This window comes from Amblyomma mixtum, chromosome 3, assembly GCF_055824585.1.
Source record: "Amblyomma mixtum isolate Tamu chromosome 3, ASM5582458v1, whole genome shotgun sequence".
In the NCBI taxonomy this organism is placed as follows: Eukaryota; Metazoa; Arthropoda; class Arachnida; order Ixodida; family Ixodidae; genus Amblyomma; species Amblyomma mixtum.
Window position 1 is genome coordinate 151,107,392 of NC_143014.1, and position 20,360 is coordinate 151,127,751.

Here is a 20,360-nt window from a genome sequence, read left to right on the forward strand (position 1 = left end):
TTTGGCAACTTCTCGGAATTCTGTCTGCATGTGAAATGCCAAGCAAAATAAAATTTCCGCCGGTAGACAAGAAAGAAATCTACGATCTCTCACTTTGGAAACCGGAGCTTACCGACTGAGTATTTGTTTTCAGCTCGAAACCTGCCAATAAAGTGGCCATGTTAATAGCAGTGCGGCCAAAGTCCTCCTTCATGGGATTTCACCTGCCGGAGCAGCGTCATGGCCAGCGAAGTACACCGTACAATGAAGGGACTAGTTTCTTCCGCCTAGACTTCCTTACCACGCACCAGAATTTTTTTTTCTGCATTTGGTAACCGTCAAACTGCTGCTGCTGCGGCCGCGATCTACAAACTGCGAATTCGTGCTTCGCAGCCGTACTCCATAGCCATGTATTAAGCAATCGTCAGCGGGTAGTTCGTGCAGAGCGAGGCGGCACAATTTGCAGGACCAAAAAAGACTCGCCGGTCATTTGTAGCGCCACCTTAAATTAATATTATCGATGAAATAAATCAACTGCACGCCGAATACATAAAAAAGTTATGTGAAACGGCAGCAGACTTCTGGCCTGTGTTAACCTGATAGCAGCTGTGAGAAACGGATGTTCATAGAAGCACTGCAAGGCACAAACTTTCGACGACGTGCCTCACCTGCCACCGTTATTCTCATCATTCCTCATCTGTTCCGTTATATTATCATTTTAACTTGCACGAGCTCCAAGACATTTTTCTTCTCCGCTGAGGCCACCAAATACAGCTGCTTAATTTAAGTGTCTTACTGCACCACCACAATATAGACAGGCACGAGTCCGCATTGTTCAGTCGATATTGTTAAGGTCTCGTCGATGTTAGGCCCGCCGCGCACGCTCAGAATGACCGCGGATGAGGTCTTTGTCTTGATTCTCTTGCACAAAGACTACATATCCTCAAGGTTGCGGAGCCTTTCGTGAATTTCTTGTAGAGCAACTCTTATTCTCTCGGCAATGCTAGGACACGAGGTCTTGTACTTATTCCATCTCGCAGTGCGGTAAGCAAGGGGAAAAAAAATGTCTCTCCTCCTACCCATGCATACCGTGTATTATAGACGGCGCAGTTATCATTAATCGGGTGCTTTATCCCGGACGCTACTCAAACTTTCCCATTCACGCAGATGAAAAAAGCAGAACTCCAGACATTAGCGAACCGCCACGCTGATTAGCATGATTTTTCTTTTTCATCTAAAAGAAGTTAAAATTTAGTGACTAATCGAAGCGGCATCAGCTAAAGCTCTTTCGTGCGATTTCCGAAAGGACAAGGAGCAAAACTTCTGAAGCTTTAATTTTACGATTCTGTAACCCCGCAAGGAAATCAATAATGAATTTCTCAAAGCTGTGCGCATTGGACCGCTTAAAAATGACGAACATAACTATGGCGACCGCTACTCTTGCGCCATCATTTTTATGCAAAGGTCAAATAAAACTCATGAAACTGGCTGAAAAGTATCGTGCACGCGAAGACAAACCTACCAACAGGAAAGCTTTCCGCTTCAACATAACTCAGCAAGGTTGTCTAGACATTGATGATTTCACTTCGCTGCTACTAGATAACCTTGTACCAGGGAAGTTCCCATATTCGACGAATTCGCTAATACTGATGGAGAATATGAGTGGCTAAGGACTCTTCGAAGATAAACTGGAAAGGGCTTATTGTTGAACCGGAGCCTCCGAATCGTATCGCGTGTCTCAAAAGGTGCACTTCATCATTCGAAGATGTCAGCAGAAATTAGGCAGAAAACGACTGCCCCCTCAAAAATCAGCATCGAGGATCTGGGTGATATTCCGTGCCTTACGTGGGCACGTAACTCAGGATAACCCATTCCAGCACAAGTATACGGGAAGCTCCAAGAACAGTGCTTGCTGATCGTTGTCCCCCCCCCCCCCCCCGCCTTTTTTTTTTTGCTGCGGTAGAAAATTAAGAATTTAAGAAATCAGATACATATGCAAAATAAAAAGTTGGCGCTTACTTACATGTGCAACACGCCAGTTTGGAATGTGAGTCCACAATCGGGGAAACTTAAATGAGCAATTGCGTAGCGTCGTCCAAAACCTCCTGCTGGTCCTTGCGCCATTACGTACTGCATGCTTCCAAAGTCTTGGGCTCAAGGGCACCATTTTACAATTGCAGGTACTTGACTACTAACTGATCAAGGAGTCTGTTCCCCAGTTACGAATGATTGCTCGCTCCTAAGCCCTGCAAAGAATCTCTAAAAGCACTATGTTTCTTCACTCATTTCATCCGGTAAGCCTGACAAGCTGCTTATTCTAAGCGACGGAGAAGACGATTAACATCAGGCTTCAGTAGAGGTGTAATGAGACAGGAGTGTTCTCGTAGTTCATGACTGGCTTTCGTAGACGAAGATATGGAATGTATGCGATTTTAAGCATTGGATATGCGTCGAGCGTGAGCAAAGCCACGGTAATGTCCCCCCTGCAGCATTTTACTCGGCTGTCGTTTAGCGCAGCAACCACCGTAGTTGTGGGAGTTAAATGATTAAAACCTGAAGTAAATTTTGGTTATGAGTTAGTAGAGTGACTCAAATGCCATTATGACATGTAATGATGCATAGTAAGTTAATTACGCTAAAAAGAAAATTGGGGTAATCAGTTGAGAATCGAAACCATGACCCTTGGGTTGAGAGTCAGACACGCAACGCCTAATCGCGGCAGGTTCGTTCGACTTGGTTAAAAGGATACCTTGAGAGTCTTGTGATGTATTATGTGGTCTACAGTATGCCTGCTCATGCAAGGCAATGAATGTGTGTAATTAGAAAGCCATTGGCGCTGACACGTCATACCCTTAAGGCAAAACTTATATGTCACCATAGTTTTTGGATATTAAGCGTGCATTCGCCACTGTCAGTCACAATCACGTCATGCTCAGTTTAGTGGAACTTCTGAGTGAAAGACCGTTCCGTTGGATTTCTAACTTTTTAAAGGACAGCAAAATACTCGTTTCAGACAACTGAAGGAAAAAGCCAGCAGCATTGCTTCACGCACGGAGTGCAGCAGGGCAGCGTGATAAAAGGGCTGCGCATATAAACTCTATCGAAGGGCGGGTGAATTCTACGGTGAACGTGCTACGCAGGCTTGCAAGTATGTACATCGTGGGGCTGTTTCATATCATCTCTGCTGAAAGTACACAATGCACGAATGCATAAAAAAAAACTGCGTATTCAACGCCGGTACTGCACGAACTCTCGCGAAGCTGGGAGGTGTGCGTGCTGAGACTGATAGCTAGAGGCCTCCGCGTGTGCTTGGGTGTTCCTCAAGCGACTTCGAGCTCTCTGGTCAATGCTGAGGCACGGCAGCCTCCATTTCAAGTGCTGCGAAGAACTGAGATCTGCCGGAACATTTTCCGTCCTATGTCTCAGCACGAAAGACAGCCATAAATTTCTGCGCTGCAGGAATGAGAAGTCTTGTATGAAAAAGTGTTTGTAGAGCGCCGCCAATTTCTGCCCAGTTATGAATTTTGAAAAGAGGATACAGCCTATGGGGCATGGCTTCCAATGACCCCTATGATAGAGTCATCTGTCGAAGAGACAATCAGAATGCGCGACGTAATGACACATCTGCTCAACTCCAGTTAGTATTTCACCAAATACGCTTGTGGCATTCTGGGTATATTCACGTGCATACTGATGAATCTAGCCTTCCCAGTTCATCTAAATCCACATTTGCAATTCGAGAGCTAAATGAACGAATGATTACTTAGCATTTACTGCGATTATGAGTGCTAACTTCTCAGCCTTTATTTTCCATTTAATGCTAGAATTTCTTGCGTGCGCATGGTGTTCTCAATGTTGTGCACTGTATGTTACAGTTGTGTTTTGCTGTGCCCTGCCGCCAGTTATAGTGATTTATTCCCCTGTGCGAAAAGGGAGCAGCCGGCGCCGCTGTCGGGCACCAAACTCTCTTTTTGCGTCCATGGTATAAAAAAATAATTAGCTGAAGGGTGTAATTTAATGGCTAAGGCAATTGAAATAGCCCTTTTTATGCGGAGCTGTAATGTTTGACGGTGAACTTGGTTGAAAATTTAGCTGTTGTACAAATTTTACAAATAAACTGCGCTCTGTTCCCTGTTTGTCTGGACGACATTACTGCAGGAAGCGCGTGGGGGGTGCAGAATGTTGCGTTGTCATGCGTTCATGCTGATTTTTGAGTATGCATATAACTTCCATAGAAGCTCATAAAGGGCTGCTGTTCTCCGCGTGTAGCAAATATTAGCTCATACCCACGCTGCGCTATCGGGGCTACCTTTTTATACGTACACTACTTACTCCTCTTCCCCATCTGCGTCCAAGCTCACCTGGATAGTATATATAACATTAAGAACTTCGTTGTCAGTAAAGATACTTGTAGTGTGCCAACTGTGACAGGTTCCGCTACCGCCATGCGCCGACACTGCGCTGCGCCTGACGACGACGAAGTTATGCGCCGACACTACGCTGCGCCTGACGACGACGAAGTTGCCCCCCCTCTCTTGGTGCTGGCTACGCGCGTCTACGCTGCCAGATCCTGCACGGCGGTTCGGTCTCTTGAGGACGCCTAATAAACGCACCCCTACAATTGGTGGAGGTGCTGAGTTCGTCCCCTACCAACCTGGAACTCCGGAGCCGTACGCTGCCGCCTGTGTCAACCATGCCAGATGAGACTGCCCCAACAGCGGCGGCCAGTTCAACCACCGTCATTTGTTCTGGCGCCATCCGGCAGCGTGACCCTGCCCTCTTCAGTGGGACTGCCGACCAAGATGTTGACGACTGGTTGTCATCGTATGAGCGAGTGAGCAGCTATAACAAGCGGGATGACACTATCAAGCTGAGTAACGTCATCTTTTATCTCACGGACGTGGCGAACCTCTGGTTTCGAAACCATGAGGCGGACCTACCCACTTGGCCCGTATTTAAGAAGAGCTTTGCGGAAGTGTTCGGCCGCCCTGCGGTGCGCAAGCTCCGTGCCGAACAGCGCTTACGGGACCGCGCTCAACACACCGACGAGACCTTCACAAGCTACATTGAGGACATCGTTGACATCTGCAAACGTGTCAACGCCGCCATGCCAGAAGCGGACAAGATCCACCATATCCTCAAAGGCATCGCTGACGACGCATTTCAGATGCTCCTCGCGAAAAATTCCACCACCGTCAGTGAGGTCATTAAGCTTTGCCAGAGCTACGACGAGCTCCGCAAGCAGCGCGCTTCTACACGGCGTGCCGGTGTCTGCGACGAAGCCCTCTCCACTCTGGCCCTGGGCGGTACAACTCCTGAGGACTCCCCTCTTCTCAACCACATCAAGGCCTTCGTTCGTGAAGAGGTCGCTCGCCAGCTGTCCCTCATATCCCATTTTCAAGACCCCGCCCGCCAAGTTCCTGACTCGACCCCGTCTTTGGCTCCTACCATTCGCCGTGTCGTGCAAGACCAAGTCGCTGATCTGCTACCGTCCAGCCCTGTGCCCGCGCCTGTGACAGCACCCCTGACGTACGCCCAAGCGGTGGCCAGGCCACGACATACGCCGGCAACCGATTCCTACCAGGCCGCCCCTTCTTTCCGTCCTCCGCCGCCGTCTGAGCCCCCGTCTCAAGCTCCGTTTTCAAGGGTTCGCCCACATCCTACCAATCCCTGGCGTACTGCGGACAACCGACCCATCTGTTACGCCTGTGGTCTGCCCGGCCATGTCGCGCGGCTTTGCCGCCAGCGCCTTCCGCCTTCTCGACCTGACCTGCGCTCCTACCTGTACGATGCCGAACTATCCTCGCCGAGAAGGCCACCTGGTCCCCCCTTTGTTTCCCCTGATAGCCAAATTTACACCACTCGCCGATCGCCTTCCCCTCGACGCCGTTCCCCTTCTCCGATGCTGGGACGTTCTAGCTCCGCGCTTGAGGGAAACTAACAGCCGCAGTTCCGGGGGCAAGAACTGCGCTTGTTTCGAACTCCTCAAGTCCTCCGTGTCGTCCCGCTAATGTAATCGTAGTGTTCGTGGAAGGTGCCAAGGTTCTCGCCCTCGTCGACACGGGCGCTGCAGTATCTGTCATTAGTGAAGCTCTCTGCCGCCGACTCCGCAAAGTGACTACCCCAATTTCTGACTTTTCGCTTCGCACCGCCTCATCACAGCGCATTCATCCCTCAGCCGCATGTACGGCCCGTGTCCTCATTCAAGATTTTTTGTACACCATCGAGTTTATTGTGCTGTCTCACTGCTCACACGACATCATCCTGGGATGTGACTTCCTTTCGACTCATCGTGCCGTTATTGACTGCGCTCGAGCTGAAATCGCCTTTTCTCCGCTGTGTGACGCTCCCTTTTGCGACGTACCTACGCAGTCTGCCAAACTTGTGGTCGCGACTGATACCGACATTCCTCCGTTTTCTGCTGCCCTCGTGCCGCTCTCCTGTGTCGGCGTCCCTCATTCAACTGTTTTCTTCACGCCTTCCGAAACCGCTTCCCGCCATCCCTGCCTCCTGCTTCCCTTTGCTGTTCTGACGATCGACCATGGACAAAGTGCAATTTACGTCTCGAACCCATCTTCGTGCCCGTCAGCAGTGCTCCGAGGTGAATGCCTCGGGCGTATTGAAGAACTTGATTCCTGCCTTCCCTACCCTATTCTCGATACCACCGCTTCCTTCGATGTCGATGTGCTCAGCTCTTGTGATGTTCAGAATGATCCACCGCCCTCCGACGTCTTCCACCGTGCCATTGACGCCGACCTTCCACCCGCGCTACGTGATCAACTCGTCGCCCTCTTCCAGCGCTTCAGTTCTTCTTTCGATCTTCCTCAGACTGCCTTGGGCCGTACGTCTGTCGTTGCGCACACCATCGACACCGGTACACACGCCCCTCTTCGCCAGCGCCCCTATCGTGTCTCGGCTTCTGAGCGCCGCGTCATTTCTGATCACGTGGACGACATGCTCCGTCGGGGTGTCATACAGCCCTCCCACAGTCCCTGGGCGTCTCCTGTTGTGTTGGTAAAAAAGAAAGATGGTTCCATCAGGTTCTGTGTTGATTACCGCCGGCTCAACAACATCACACGCAAGGACGTCTATCCCCTGCCACGAATCGATGACGCCCTGGACTGCTTGCAGGGAGCTGAGTATTTCTCCTCGCTGGATTTGAGGTCAGGCTACTGGCAGGTGCCCATGGCTGACGCTGATCGCTCAAAAACTGCCTTCATAACACCTGACGGCTTATATGAGTTCAACGTCATGCCGTTTGGCCTTCGCAGCGCCCCGGCAACTTTCGAACGCCTGATGGACACTATCCTTAGTGGACTCAAGTGGGAGAGTTGTCTTTGCTATCTCGATGACATCGTCGTCTTTTCTGCGGACTTTTCTTCTCATCTCATCCGCCTCGAGCGCGTTCTGACTTGTCTTACTGACGCTGGGCTCCAGATGAATTTGAAACAGTGCCGCTTTGCTGCCCGACAACTCACCATTTTAGGACATGTAGTCTCTAAAGACGGCATTCTTCCGGACCCCGCCAAACTTCGTGCAGTTGCCGAATTTCCGAAGCCCACCTCACTGAAGCAGCTCCGTAGCTTCGTTGGCCTTAGCTCTTACTTCCGTCGCTTCACCTTGAATTTCGCCACGATCATCGCTCCTCTGACCCAGCTACTCGCAGGCAGCTCCAACCTCTCCGCTTGGACGCCTGCTTGCGATGACGCCTTCGACACCTTGCGCCGCCTTTTGGTTTCGCCTCCCATCCTGCGCCACTTTGACCCGACTGCGCCTACTGAGATCCACACTGACGCCAGCGGTATTGGACTGGGTGCCGTTCTCACTCAACGCAAACCTGGCTTCCGTGAATATGTGGTCGCCTACGCCAGTCGGACCTTGAGCAAAGCGGAGGCCAACTATTCTGTTACCGAACGAGAATGTTTGACCATCATTTGGGCTATTGGAAAATTTCGTCCCTATGTCTACGGTCGCCCGTTCTGTATAGTAACCGACCACCATGCCCTGTGCTGGCTGGCCTCTCTCAAAGACCCGTCAGGCCGCCTAGCTCGCTGGGCTCTGCGATTGCAGGAGTATGACATTCATGTCATTTACCGCTCTGGCATCAAGCATAATGACGCGGACGCTCTTTCCCGCTCGCCGCTACCTAGTGCTTCATCGCCTGCTCCTGTGTCTGCTTACGACTTGTCCTCGCTTGCCACTGCCGACATGTCCACCGAACAGCGGAAAGACCCTTGGATCGCCACTCTTATTAACTTCCTTTCGAGTCCTACGACTGATAATTCGTCCCGTTCCCTCTTACGTCAAGCCCGTCACTTTTCTATTCGGGACGGTCTCCTCTATCGTCGCAATTACCTGTTCGACGGACGCAAATGGCTCCTAGTGATCCCCCGCCATCTACGCACCGACATTTGCGCCGCTTTCCATGCGGACCCCCAGTGTGCACACGGCGGCGTGTTGAAAACCTATACGCGTCTGCGTCTCCGATTCTACTGGCGTGGCATGTACCGCTTTGTTCGCCACTTTGTGCGATCTTGCCCATCCTGTCAACGGCGTAAATGTCCGCCTCACCCCTCGCCTGCTCCACTGCAGCCGTTACCCTGCCCTGCCCGCCCGTTTGACCGCGTTGGCATAGACCTTTACGGCCCCCTCCCTCCCACTCCCGCTGGTCACCGCTGGATTATCGTGGCCGTGGATCATCTCACACGTTATGCTGAAACGTCTCCATTACCATCTGCCTCCGCCCGCGACGTGGCTTCCTTTCTTCTAAAGAACCTGATTCTTCGCCATGGTGCTCCTCAAGAGCTGCTCAGCGACCGTGGACGCGTATTCCTGTCTGACGCTCTTGAGGCCCTCCTCCAGGAATGCCGCATTATCCATCGAACCGCTTCGTCTTACCACCCTCAGACCAACGGCCTAACCGAGCGTTTCAACCGAACCCTCAGTGACATGCTGTCCATGTACGTCGACGCCAACCACTCCAACTGGGGACCAAGTTCTTCCCTTCGTCACCTACGCATATAACACTGCGACACAAACCACCACTGGATTCTCTCCCTTCTTTCTTCTGTACGGCCGCGAGCCCCCCTGCACGATGGATACTCTTCTTCGCTACCAACCCGACATTTCCGAGTCCACGCCACTGTCCGACGCTGCCAGGTACGCCGAAGAATGCCGCCAGCTTGCTCGCTCGTTTACCACGCAGACACAGTGGCAGCAAAAACATGACCGCGACACTTCCGCGGTCTCTACCTCCTACCCTGCCGACTCCCTTGTGTGGCTCTGGGTGCCTCCCACAACTCCCGGCCTTTCGCGGAAACTGCTGCATCGTTATCATGGTCCCTACCGGGTTCTCAAGCAAACATCTCCTGTCAATTATATTGTTGAGCCTGTTGCACCCGCTGCGGACTTGCGTCGCCGTGGCCGCGAAACCGTCCACGTCGACCGACTGAAGCCGTACTACGACCCCTCTGTTCTTCCTTCCCCTTAAGACGCCAGGATGGCTCCTTTTCACCGGGGGGAAACTGTAGTGTGCCAACTGTGACAGGTTCCGCTACCGCCATGCGCCGACACTGCGCTGCGCCTGACGACGACGAAGTTATGCGCCGACACTACGCTGCGCCTGACGACGACGAAGTTGCCCCGCTCTCTTGGTGCTGGCTACGCCCGTCTACGCTGCCAGATCCTGCACGGCGGTTCGGTCTCTTGAGGACGCCTAATAAACGCACCCCTACATACTATTTTTGTTGTATTTCTATTACGGAAGCTATCATGTATTCTGTAGAAGCTATCTTCTTTTTCGTTCACTGTGAACCTTGCGGTTCGTCTACCTCGTTTCGTACTACTTCGATATTCGGCCGAATAATGCAAACAAACCATCCGGCAACCTGCGCCGTCGTGTAGGCATCGTATCTATAGGCCATGCACACAGCGTAAGGAAGAAAGTGCTATTTATTGTTTTAACTAGAACCTAGACTAACATGCAAGTCAGCTACTTCTTTTATGTCTTCTTCGTGGTCCTCTCCTTCCAAGCGCACCAGGATAAAATTCTTTGTTGGCCCACGTTTCCACCCGTGCAAATACAAATACAGACAGGCGAACAAACATGTAAGTGTGCAGACGCAGGAGAGTGCCCATGTAGACGTCTGTGCATTAAAGCTGAAGGTACGAATAAAAATTCTCCTTTCAGCACTAACTAGAGAACATATTCTTACGGTTCAACGAAATGCACTCAGCACAGCCATTACTGGGAAATCAGAGAAACAGAAGCAAGGAAAGCATGTAGGCAAGGATAGAACGGGTGTCAGACTGTTTCACGATTTCAAAACCAACGCAATACAAATAGAACCGTGCACCGACCAGCAAGACGAATCGCTCCCCAGGCATGTTCTTATTGGTGTAGCTAGCAGAGAATGCTGAAGAACAATCGAAATGATGGTTTAGCAGTCCGGAAAGTTACATTCTTGGCTGTGGCACGCAGCAGCCATGCAGTGCGCGTATGGGAGGATGGCAGTGGCCTAACGGCAGTAAACAGTGGCGGCATTCCTTTGGGTTGTCTTATGTTTCATTCATTTCTCTTTATGGATGAAGAACAGGCGAACTGGGGTGACCTTTGAGTCGCAGGCTGTTCACAGCGTGAATTCCTGTCGAAGCTTTCGTCGGTAACGAGCAGCTTCTAGCAGCGTAGTGCACTCGCACAAGTTAGCACGCGTTAGTTTCTAAAAGTCCCCGGACGCTTTATTCCTACTGCGGCTGTTTTGAAATCGTGAGCCAGTTTGAGGCCCGTTCTAAACTGACCTACATGATTTCCTTGCTTCTGTGGTAGGTAGTCTATAGTGGGCAGTTGTCACGTTGACTCTACAGTGATGTTTACTTGGGTGTACCTCAAGGCTTAGTGCTTGAACTCCATTTGTTTTTTATTTACACCAATGACTTGCCTTATGCATTGTGTCATTTAAAAGTCGCCTATATGCTGACGGCTAGATTGTTTATAGTGAAATAAAATCGCTCGACAATGCTAACCTTCTTCAAAGTGAATCTGTCTGACATTTCTCTTTGATGTAACAAACGGCTTATGAAACTCAATAATAATAAGTGCACAGTTTTGCGAATACCAAGAATCGCTAACAGCCTGCCCACGTACTACCTAAATAACTTTCCTTAGAAGCGGTCACTATATATAAATATATGGGAATCCGCATCTCGGCCGACCTCACTTGGATACGCCATATTGAGCACACTACTAAAAGTGCTAACCGCATACCGGCTTATGTACGCCGTCACTTTTCTAAAGCCCCATCTTCTTTGAGATCGTTTCTTTGCAAAACACTAATACGTTGTAAAGTGTAATAGGCCGCAGGCATATGGGGTCCCCTCCACAAAACACTAATTACCTCGCTGGAGCTGGTTCAGAATAACGCTGCTCGTTTTATTTTGTCCAACTTTAACCGCACCGTGAGTGCAAGAAGTATGAAGCCTAACCTTTCTTTACCACTCTTAGCTTCCCGCCGAAAGATAACTCGTCTGAGCATTTTTCATAAGCTGTACCATTACCCACGCTACACGATGCCCTCATTACTTCTTCCAGATACATGTCACGCCACATTTGTCACCGTCACGAAGTTGCAATCGAAATATCTAACGTCATATCTACATTTCAGTCTTTCTGACGTCGTACATCACCTCAATTGAACCACCTCCCTGCATAAATTGTCGACGTCAGTGATAACAAGCATTTTCAAACCGCACTAGATATTTTTGTATAAGAGGGGATTAACACTACTTTGTTTTGTAGCATTCACTGTAATTTGTTTATATATTTTGTTAGTTGTAACCACTACTCTCTTTAATGCTTAAGCCCTAAGTGTTCAATAAACAGGCAAAGCACCTTCACAGATTGAACGCTGCCACCACGAGCGAGCCTACATGCACGAGCCCACTTCTTGTCTGTCGGCTGAGAGCATCTGAAGGGGGCCACGTTCATGGTTGGAAACTGAAGTAGATCTCTTCATGTTGGAGCTTCCATTGCTTGTGCGAAATACTCTGGCCCTTAAATGGGCCGGAGTAGCATTTTACACGGAACATTTCTAATCCTTGACAGGCCATGAAATTGACAAAAACAGAAAATTTGTGCGTACAAGACTATGCGAAAATCTGAAGACATCTTTGGAATGATTATCTGTGTATTTGGCGTGCAGCAACATCTCATCGAAATTGAACAACCCGAGCTCCAAAACCCGCTAGTCCTCATCGGGCTACGGTCACTGCTTTCTCTTGGGGACAGAACAGAAATCGCTCCTTCGCGGCGTATTGACGTGCTTTTTCAGTATAGCTTTTATTTCAGAAGTCTAATACGGCGGCATGCGCTCTCTCGGCGACGTGTGTCTTCCCGTAAATTCCCGAAAAAAGAAAAAAACGATCTCATAGGTGTAGCGTCTGGCGCGGCTCATGCATATCCTCCCGGTCATTGGTCTGTGATTGAGTTTACGCTTTATCGTAAGCGCCCATGCGCGGGTTATGCCAATTTAGGCAAGGTTCCTGCAAGGGCACTGGCGTTTGTTTTATTTATCTTACTACCAAAATAGGCACACGCAACGGACCCTGCTGAAGATCCGTGCAAGGGAGCTCGAAATATTGTATCGGCGGCAACCAGAATTCAAAACAGCACCATTCGTGAGCATTCGACCAAACCTTATCCGAGCAAACACGTATGAGAGTTTGCGAAAGTTCAACTGCATGGCTAGCGAACGAGCGACGTCGACGGCGGCTGTTTGTGACGGGAAATAGCTTCGTTACTCCAGTAGTGTCGCCGCTATGCGTACACTGGATAAGCCGCGTTTCCAGCCTCTGTAAAAACGCGCACGCTCTTTTTTACTTTTATGCGATATTAAGAGACTTGACCCGCTGGTAACGCACATTTAAGCATGAAACTAACGCAGACAAATTTCAGCCAACTTTAGCGCCTGCACGTCCGAAGCTCCTGGCTTTGCGAGCACACCAGATAAAGGGAAAACGCCAGGGTGACTGCTGCACCATCCTTTCAAATTTAGTGCGTCGATAGTCGCCGGAGCTAACAGCATGCTTTTGCTGATCCGTTCACAGAGGGAACTGGCTGAAGGCACCGGCTGATAAGTGAAAAACGTACATCAGTCTTTCTCCCTTGTGACTTTGGGTTCTATTAAGCTATCAGTTACGTGGAAAGATTGGTATGCGTAAATGAGGAACACTAGGGCCGCCAGGAGTCTACGGAGATGGGAGAGGCAGAAAGGCGTGGGATTGAAAAAGCCCATAGCATTGGCCTATCTGCAAATTTGTGTTATAGGTATATTGTTGAAGGGCATGCGAGACTGTCAGTGGGAGAAGTCGTGCTCAGTGAAGGACGTCTTATGACGACTTCTTGCTCTGACATATGCCTGTATTTTTTCTTCACAGCACTGAAGCAGCGTCTAAACGCGTCATCGATGTGTTTAATAATCTCGAAACACAAGCAAACAAAGCAAAGTGGTGCCGCGATTTGTACAGGTAGCCATAACCATGCCGGCCACGGAAACTAGCTGTCTCTGTTTTTAGAATCATACATGTATAAGCAGCTCTAGGGTGAGCAACTAGTTAGCGATTTCATATTCCGTGGCGTTTCTGTCGAGTGGAGAAGTATGAATGTGCGTAAGGGAGCAAATTGCTCACTGGCATCCATCCAAGCGCAGCCACACGGCTATTCGCAGCCATACTGTTATTGATCAACTCGCTCTCGCCATACCATATACTAGCCGTCCCGGTTGGCTCAGTTGGTAGACGTACCGACTGCTGCGGTGAAGCGGTGGTCTCGGGTTCGAACGCCGGACCAGGATGAATTTTTCTTTAACTACGGAGTTTCTGTGGAAGCTGTACAGCTTTCTTTTGTAGACGTATGGCTGCTCTTGAGTGAATTGCAATGAGTAATTTGCTTACTTATTACAAATTCCGTTCACCTTGGGGGATTCCGCTAAACATTTTACCATGAATATGCATGTTTCATATTGCTCGTCGTATGAGCGTGCGCACCTAGTGGGTTAGTACACTAAGCGAAGAACCTGAAAGTGACTGCTCTTGTAAACAGAATGTTTGATCTATTTCCTTACCAATAAATCAACAACCTTGTAGTTGGGCTACGATGTAACGAGTGGACGAAACATGGCCATTCAGTCTTCTGCAATGCATGGGTACTGACAACAACAACAAAAAAAATAGCACAAAATGCTTTCTGGCTAATGCCTTCACCAAACATGGAGGAAGCATACTTCGTGTTTTATCTAATTGTCACTAATGTTAGCATGGGGGTCGGAACCGCCAAGTAAGACGGCCTGCTTAAAAAAGCTAGCACTACTCATTAAATATGACACTTGGCTTTGTCCTTAAAGCAGCTTCCGTCATCACGGCATCTTGCTGGAACTCCTGAAGCTTTCAGCGGCCTTGAAGATATAAGAGGGCCACGGCGCACGAAAGGCATGCTGGGTTTACATAAGTTGTTTTTTATTGCCGCTACTTTCGCGGAACATCTTTGCGCTGCAGAGCTGCTTTTTGTGTGAGTTTGCTGGAACCTTCTCAGGCTATTTTATGGGGCCGGACTGAGATAAGTTCTCGGCTGCTTCATGATCAACTGGCTCCAGCGCTGTGGTCAATCACGATAACGGAAGAGGGGGGTGCAAGAGCGCTGACCGATCGTAGACCGATCGTAGATCATAGATCTTAGACGAAAGGGTTTTGAAATCGGCTCCAGATGTTTTAAAAAAGCGTAAATAGAGTGCAGCCACTTACGAGCCTCTTTCATGCTGCTTCTACTGCCGCTAACGCGCACACACGGATAGACTTTTAGTTCATGCACCCGCATGAATACGCAGCGTTTGCGCTCTCTTTCTGTTGCCTCCATCTCGTCTCGTGCGGGGAATAAAATGGAAGAGCTTCCTTTATACTTTAACTCACGAAGTCGGGCATTGGCATCCTCAGGCGAGGCGGCTACTCCTCTACACTGCAGTCTGCCGGGCAGCACAAAGGAAGTTGCGCAATCGAGACAAAGGAAGATGGAGCGTTTAAAGCAGCGCTGACCACACTTTTTTTATTTTTTAAGTTCGAACGTGCTGCGTTTCTTTATCTGCTTGTTCCTGCATAGCAAGCGCAATTTTGTAAGTTGAGGGCATCGAAAAAGGGCCCCCGCTCCACTACTGTCCGATCTATCTTCGCTTGTGCATCAAACGCCTGCATTAAGTAAAGTATCAAATAGAAAAAGACGACAGCATTAAAAAAGAGAGGTCTGAGGATTGCCTGACTGCACAAAATTCTACTGCTCTGTCCCACACATCTAAACGCCAAAAGAACACACATGGGCAACTACATTAGTGGTCACCGTCTGCACTGTTTCAGATTAGTTGTGTTACTCCAGGGAGGTTTGCTTTATAGTTTATGCATTTTAACGTCCCAAAGTGAATCAGGCTATGAGGGGCGCCGAAGTGGAGGACATCGGATAACTTCGACCACCTGGGATTCTTTAAGTGCTCTGACACCGCACAGTACCGGGGCTTCTTGCATTTCGCCTACATCGAAATGCGACGCCGCGGCCCAGGAGTGCCCCCGCGTCTTTCGGGTCAACCGCTGAGTGCCATTCCACTGAGCCACCAACGGCGGCACACCCCAGGAGGGTATGAGGAATTTGACCACATATCAAAGTGTGCCCACATCTATTCAATACGCACTTCGGTCTGAGTGGCCGGAATTGTCGTCCTCTTTGTCTCTGTTCATTTATTTTCCTTGATTACCTCCTTACTGCAAAACTCTCGTATTATACGTGGCTTTCAGTTATGTCTTGTTCTACTCGCATTGCCTACCATTTGTTGGCATGCAACAAATGGTTTGTACCACCGCATGTTATTGATAAAAAAAAAAAAACAAGTGTAGTTAATCCGCACAGACTTCTATGCAGGCGTCAAGGTTCGTTAGAAAAACACCAGGGCGGTTGGCTGATGCTGAGCAGGCTCCGCCTAGCTATGTCCTGCTTTGCGAGCGCAGTCCCTGCGGCGGCGCCCATCTGTCGGCCTCTAAACAGAAGATCACAAACCATGACGAGCACCTTGTATCCCACCCTCGAGAGGAGTTGAACGATAAAAGCAAGGAAACGAGGTGCTCAATGGGCATTCACCACGCTCCTATTTCGGCGTCTTCTGCTGTCGCAATAACTGCTCTGAAGGAGCGTGCATTCGCCACTAGGCAGCGCGTACCTTATTTCTGCAATCTGGTTCGAGAAAGCGGGAAAAGACGTAGGTGCATTTTATCAATGCTCAGAATGCGCGGGCTGGGCTCTCTGATTCGGCTTACAGCCTAAGGAATCCGGGACCAAAGTGGCAAAGATAATCGAACGCATAATATTCTTGCATGATCGAATGAGTATTCTTGCATGATCATGATTCCCTTCCCTGTTGTTGCAAGCCAATAGAATATGTAAACTCGATCAAATATCTTGGTGTTGTTTTTGACAGCAGCTTATCTTGGCATGACCACTTGGCATATCTGTGTGCTACGCTACGGAAGGTAACATGGTTACTCTTCAATATGAAGTCTTTGGCGCCGATGTCAGTGAAAAAAACTATAATTCATGCACTTGCGTACAGTGTTCTCAGATACGGCTTAACTGCATTTGCGCCATGTCCTTCACGCTGGCATTGCCGTATTGATAGTATATTAAAAAACATGTTGGAGAGCATTGTGTACAATTGTCACATGCCATCCGGCACGGACGTCTTTCAGTTCCTAGGTCTTCCGTCATTTCATTCTCTTTTTGTGCAGACAGTTATTCACCGGCATTTTTGGAATTCAGGCTTTTTAATTATCAATACTCCTAAACGGAAGTTAAGGAAAATATTTCGTTATTATGTACCACGGAGTGTAACTAGATACGGGAAAGCAAGGCGCTGTGCTTATGTACCTGAAATCTTTAATGAATTACCGGATGAAATTTTTGCTGTAACTTCTACGCGTAACCTAAAGATGCATCTGAAAGCCCTGTGTTGATCTTTGTATTCTTCTGTTAGAGCGAAGTTATGCTTAAAGTATTCGTTATTTCATTTATTTTATTTTTATTTTGACGTATACTCTGGTTTAGAGTTGAATTTCTGAATACTTTTGCTGTTAACCTGTGTTTTCCAATATTTTTTTTTTTTGCTCTCGCTTGGGTGTAACGAGAAGCGTTGCTATATCTATTGCCTTTTTTGTAGTCCTGGCCGTAACTGCCGGGCCCAGTCACTCAAGCCTCTTGTTGGCTTTGACGGGCCTGAACCATCATCATCTACAAAGTGGCAATAAACATTATTATTATTATTATTATTATTATTATTATTATTATTATTATTATTATTATTATTATTATTATTATTATTATTATTATTATTATTATTACTATTATTATTATTATTATTATTATTATTATTATTATTATTATTAACGAGGCGACAGCCGATGGTCACGAATAATATGACGCAGAAAAAAAGTTTGTTCAATGAGAACCTGGCGTCGAAGTTTCGACTGCAGGGGAGACTCACTTGGCTATGCGGATCATTAATTCTTGGCGTCTCCTGACTGCAAAAAGTTGTTGAAGAAATGTTTTACTTGAGCTCTGCATAGTCCAATTGATGTGTGAACGAGAGCATGCGAATTTCTGAAGGAGTGGCGACAAGGCCTGTGAGGGTGTGGTGGCAAACTTTCGGGCACGCAGGGAGTGGAAACAGACCTGTCAGGTCTAAAACAGGAGCGCCTGATGAGAAGGTACAACGGCGTTCGCGTAGAGAATATCGGCATGCTTAGGTTAGAAAGAGTAAGCCTGGCCAATCAATCGTGAGAAGTAAAGCTCCCACCGCAAGGTTCCCCACTGTGTGTTGTTCTTGATAGTGATAAGAAAAAAACACAGGCACGTGCAGCTCAAGACTCCAAATCCGGATAGTTATGACAACTAGCTCTATTACCGGTAGATACAAAGGGGTAGGTTTGCGTAATTTTCTACCCTACAGAGGCATTTAAGTGGCATTCTCTCGGGTGCACAGCCCAAGTATGAGAATATTTGTGTGATACTAAGACTAATTACCCGTGCATGAGACATGCAAACATTTAGGCTACATCAGTCCAGCATTGTCTGAACGGTCACTGAGGCCACTCTCAGTGCCCAGACGAGTGAGCAAGAGTACTTTGTGTGCCTGGAGATGTTAATATAAGCCCACAGACGGATGGGTCTTGCGACTTAGTGCGCAGAAATTACTAATACGGATAAAGTTTACCACACGTGGACTGCAGTTTACAATTGTGACGCCATTGTGATTTATGTTATACGGTTTATGGGTCCGGAAATTTCGACCACCTGGGGTTCTTTAACGTACACCACAGTACACGAGCCTCTAGAATTTCGCCTCCATCGGAATTCGACCCCCGCGGCCGGGATCGAACCCGCGTCTTTCGGGTCAGCAGCCGAGCGCCGTAACCACTGAGCCACCGCGGCGGCGTGACGTCTTTATGCCTTGGTTGCCTCTAGGTTCAGCACTTGATTAGCTGAAAAAAATTTACTAAGCGACCGATTCTACTGAAAATTGACTGGCGCTTTATGTCAAAGTCGTAGTCTGACATGTATTTGTCGCGTCGTCTCTCCCGTCGCCACGAGAACGGTCAGAGAGTTCCTATGGCGCCGTATGCCTCGCGCTTGACATTATCTAATAAGTTTCTAATTACCAATTTCGCAAAGACACGCTTAATAAATATCAGTGAAGGCAAGAATTACAGGAGACGAGATTCACAAAACATTTCGTGTCACGAAACATTATTATGGAAAAGGATCCTATCATTATTGCGAATATGGTTCGAGAGCATCCACAATCTACAGAAACCTCCCGTCCTGAACGGCGATCTCGCGTTACGAGTCAGGCGCGCACTTTCATTATTTGGTGTTTGTTGTTTTTGGGCACCAACAACGCTGTGTGTCGGTTGAGCTCCGCATGTACGAAAGTGCTGCGGCTGTTTATCGATCACACGCGTCTGTGCCACCGCAGAAGCGTCGTGCGGGCAGTGTTTTGCCTTCAACAGGGCCTCCCTTTGCCCCTTCCGCCGCCCAATGCGCGTCTAGTGGATGGGAAAGTTCCAGCTGGTGCAGGCCGCGGTTAACATCCGAGGCAGCATATGGCACTTATGAGAATAGGAACGCGAATCGCACTGCCTTCTTTTACGGATAAGGAGGGAGGCGCTTATTGCCAACCACGGTCCTTAATGAATATTCAGGCAGCGTTTGGTTGCTGAGGCTCCGTTCTTCACTTTCAGGCCCCCGCAGTTGCTCTCTCTCTCTCGCCGACTCAAAACTCTGCGAATTAAGTGCAAAGCGGAGTTCCGCATCGGTCAAAGTGCACCGCTGTCTGATTCCGAGTGCGCGCCAGCGGCGGGCCGCGCGGTTGTCTCCCTCTAGCGCGGAGATATACGTCCATCGCGTAATTCGTTTGGCGGAAGGTCTGCCTCAACGGACCCCCCGCGACCCAGCTTCGGCTGCGAGCGGCGAGAAAAACTCGTTAGCCGCGTGCCGCGCGGCAGTTCATTTGTGCCCTGCTCGAGCGCAATACGTGCGCACACGTCGACGCTGTCGCACGTTCAGGTGCTCCCGAAAGTCCTGCAACTCTTTCACCCAGGGAAGAAAAAACGGAAGAGAAAAAAACATGTACATGCCCTTTTTTGCAAGAACCTGGAAAGCACTGTGGCATTCGAGAGACCTAAATGGTCCCCACCTATTCTCTACGGAGAAGTCTGCCCGCTCTTTAAGGGGTGTGAGGACTCTTCGGTTAATCCTGATCGCCGCGCAGCACGACAGCGAATGGTTTTTCGCAAAACAGGAACGATCTGCGTGTGGTTCGCAGGCGAAAATTGAAACTCGTCGTGGGCGATAATAAATCGGCGTTAAGATCTTCGTTACCGAAAGACGAAAGCTAGACACAGAGGCCAACAGCGCTAAGTATCCATTTCGTGAAAGAGAGGCTGAACATGTGCCGGAATACACAGGGCGCTTCACCTAAGACTTGATACAATTTATAAAAATCGGATTTTTGAGCTAGAAGAGCGCTTTTGTTGGTATAGCATTGTCAGCGGTATAGTACGTCAAAATACACCTAAGATGTGCTAACTATTAGGCTGGTTAACTAATGCTGCATAGTTAAATTTTCAACAATTACTGTTAGACTCCTTATATTGACAAGCGTGAAGCACGCCGTAAGTAATACCCATGTCAGTTTCTAGAATTTCGAAAATGCGGTTACGCTAGGCTCTGTGGCCCTACAAATTTTGGTTATTTCGATGGGTTAGTGCACTGGAGAGGTTGCTTTGCCTGCAAGCTCCTC

General features: G+C 48.7%; 1 protein-coding gene across 3 annotated transcripts in view; it reads right to left on the bottom strand.

Moving 5' to 3' along the window:
* LOC149352368 (G protein-coupled receptor dmsr-1-like) overlaps nucleotides 1-20,360 on the bottom strand; it is a 609,356-nt gene that overhangs the window by 290,576 nt on the left and 298,420 nt on the right. The gene's annotated exons all lie outside the window — the stretch shown is intronic.